This window comes from Camelus ferus, chromosome 21 (genome assembly GCF_009834535.1).
Source record: "Camelus ferus isolate YT-003-E chromosome 21, BCGSAC_Cfer_1.0, whole genome shotgun sequence".
In the NCBI taxonomy this organism is placed as follows: Eukaryota; Metazoa; Chordata; class Mammalia; order Artiodactyla; family Camelidae; genus Camelus; species Camelus ferus.
In genome coordinates, this window is record NC_045716.1 from 11,911,758 (window position 1) to 11,915,430 (window position 3,673).

General features: G+C 39.8%; 1 pseudogene; it reads left to right on the plus strand.

Moving 5' to 3' along the window:
- Nucleotides 1–2,342: 2,342 nt before the first annotated feature.
- LOC102506934 lies at nt 2,343–3,248 on the plus strand (annotated as a pseudogene).
- The last annotated feature ends 425 nt before the right edge of the window (nt 3,249–3,673 follow it).

The window sequence follows — 3,673 nt, forward strand, 5'->3', positions numbered from 1 at the left end:
TAATACAGAAAAGGTAAATGCTGTGCATTTAAATTTAGGATTGTTCCCAATATTTTAGTGTCAAAATTATGCCATAATGAATAACCTTGTGCATATATTATTTTCATACTATATGGTATTATAGGGGAAAAAAGTATCCATAATTAAGTAGACTGGACAAACCTCAAGTTAAACAGACGTGAAACATATTTCTACTTCTCAGTCTTTAACATGCTAACATGCGTTAAGATTCTTCAAGAAGGGGACTATATTATGCGGTGCTTTCAAATTTATTTATTATATTCTTTTAACATCTCTAGAAAGTAGTGCTTGCATGGAATATATTTTGTAAACCACTGCTGTGGTGGCAGTTATACAATTGGGAACTCTGGAAAAATTTCCATTTCGTACGGAGACCGAGCGTCTGCTCTACTTCACATTCCAGAATGTAATCCATCCTCTCCAGAACCTCTACAGAGCCTTATTGCTTTGCCGTGGGCAGCATTTCCTATTTATTCCCCTTCACTCAATCCAGGATCTGTTTCTGGAGGAATGGGCTTTATAACACTAACCTGGAAACTTCCCACCTGCCCAGACTGATAGGCTCTTTTTAAGGACTGAGACATTGCTAACAATTGTTTTATTACTGTTCTAAAGACCAGGCAAATTCTTAGTTGCCATCTGGCATAGCCAGCTTTGGCTAATTATCTCTGAACATCTAAGTCTAAAATTAACATGCCTGTGGAAAGATATCTCATGCTGGTGGACTGGAAAAGTTAATATAGTTAAAATTGCCATACTACCCAAAGCAATCTCAGAGTTAATGCAATCCCTATCAAATTATCCATGATATTTTTCACAGAACTAGAACAAATAATCCTAAAATTTATATGGAAACACAAAAGACCCAGAATGAAAAAGCAATCCTGAGGAAAAACAACAAAGCTGGAGGCGTAATCCTCCCGGACTTCAGACAATACTACAGAGCTACAGTAATCAAAACAATGTGGTATTGGCACAAAAACAGACATACAGACAATGCAACAGAATAGAGAGCCCAGAAATAAATCCACACACCTACAATCAATTAAACTTTGATAAAGGAGGCAAGAAATGAAGAAAAGACAGTCTCTTCAATAAGTGGTGTTGGGAAAGCTGGACAGCTGCATGTAAATCAGTGAAGTTAGAACAGTCCTTCACACCATACACAAAAATAAACTCAGAATGGATTAAAGACTCAAATATAATATTTGACTCCATAAAACTCCTAGAAGAGAATGTAGGCAAAACATTCTCTGACATAAATTGTAGCAATGTTTTCTTAGGTCAATCTCCCAAATCCATAGAAATAAAAACAAAAATAAACAAAGGGACCTAATCAAACTTATAAGCTTTTGCACAGCAAAGGAAACATAAACAAAATGTAAGGAACCTATGGACATGGAGAAAATATTTGCAAATGGTGTAACCAACAAGAGATTAATTTCCAAAATATACAAGCAGCTCATACAACTCAGTAACAAAAAAACCAAACAACCCAATCAAAAAATGAGCAGAAGACCTGAATGGACATTTCTCCAAATAAGACATCCAGATGGCCAACAGGCACATGAAAAGATGCTCAACATTGCTAATTACTAGAGAAATACAAATCAGAACTACAATGAGGTATCACCTCACGACAGTCAGAATGGCCATCATTCAAAAGTCCACAAGTGAGAAATGCTGGAGAGGGTGTGGAGAAAAGGGCACCCTCCTACACTGTTGGTAGGAATGCAAATTGGTGCAGCCACTATGGAAAACAGTATGGAGATTCCCTAAAAAACTAAAAATAGAGTTGCCATATGATCCAGTTATCCCACTCCTGGGCATATATCCAAATAAAGGTATAATTTGAAAAGATACATCCACCCCAATGTTCATAACAGCTCTATTTACAACAGCTAAAACATGGAAGCAACCTAAATGTCCATCAATGGATGATTGGATAAAAAGTTGTGGTAATATATATATTTACATTACTACTCAGCCTTAAAGAAGAATGAAATTAATGCCATTTGCAGCAACATAGGTGGACCTAAAGATGATCATACAAAGTGAAGTAAGTCAGACAGGTTGTTCCTTTATTCCATGCTGCTTCCCAGTAATTTGGCAAAGTGGCAACTTTAGTCAATTGTCTATAAATGCAGCAAGGTGGCTGGCCCCCAGGCAGGCACAGGGGTGGGCTGAGATAGTAGGGTCCTCTGGCTAAAGCCAAAAGCAGATCAAAGTGGTGGGACTCGCCCAGTGGAGATGTGAAAGCCCTCCACAGTTTCCTCCAGATCCGGGATGATGCTCGTTCCTGCTCTTCTCTCCCCCACCCCATGGAGGAGACAGAACCGATGGAGAAGGAGAAGCTGGCCTGGCAGGTAGAGCCCTATGATGACACGGTCACCTGCAAGAAGGCCGCGATGGAGCAGGTCACTAACCTGTCCAAGGAGGAGCACTACCTGCTCTTGGTGGCCGACACGAACATGATCAGGGGCCACAGGCCACTGGAGGGCCATCTCGAAATCTGCACAAAACCTACACCTCCCTACAAGAAGTTGCCTCTGATTAAAGACTCTGTGGAGTTTGAACTGAGGTCCATCAGCACCACGGTCCTGGAATTGTTGGGTCGTATTTAATAGCTAATATAACTAATCCAGAGAGTAAGATCTCCCATCTGAAAATCAAGGGAGATTACTTCCAGTGCCTTGCTGAAGTTGTATGTGGTGACGATGGGAGACAAACGATAGCTATTTCCCAAAGAGCTTGATATAAGCAAGAAAGAGCTGCAACCCACACACCCAACCCGCCTGGGGCTGGCACTTTTCTGTATTTTGCTATGAGATCCTCAGTAACCCCAAACTTGCCTGCACACTGGCTAAAACAGCTTTTGATGAGGCCCTGGATAGACTTAATGAAAACACATGCAGAGACAGCGCCCTCATCATGCGATTGCTTAGAGACAACTTCACGGACATCAGACAATGCAGGAGAAGAAAGAGATGCTGGCAGAAGGGGCAGAAAACCAAGTGCATGCAGGGCGTCATCCTTCTTCTGCTCAAGAAGCCTTTTTATTCATCTCCAGTCCTTACTCCATTTGGATTTCCTGTAGCAAAGAAACCCATACACGTGTACAGGGTCGTTTGTTTACAGTCTCTTCACACTGCAGCTTTGGGAAAACGCCTTGCCTTGTGTTTGTCTTGGCCTTCCTGGTGTGCAGTTACTGCTGTGAGGAGTATTAATAGCTTCATTTCGTATAAACATAACTTCCAAAGCTTCTGAGGACTAAAAATGTATCTGGTATTTAAGTAATCTGAGCCAGTTCTGCAAACAATTGCATTTTATATTACTGTGAAGATATGAAAATGTAGTTAATTACAGTGTAAACAGTGTTCTATATAACTTCTTTTTTATTTATTTTTTATTTTGTGTTGACGTATAGTCCATTTACAATGTTGTGTCCATTTCTGGTGAACAGCACAACATTTCAGTCAGACATATACACACATATATTCATTTTCATATTCTTTTTCGTTACAGGTTCCTACAAGATACTGAATATAGTTCCCTGTGCTATAGAGTAGAAACTTGTTTATTTTATATATAGTAGTTAGTATCTGCAAATATCAAACTCCCAATTTATCCCTTCACCTCCTGGTAACCATAA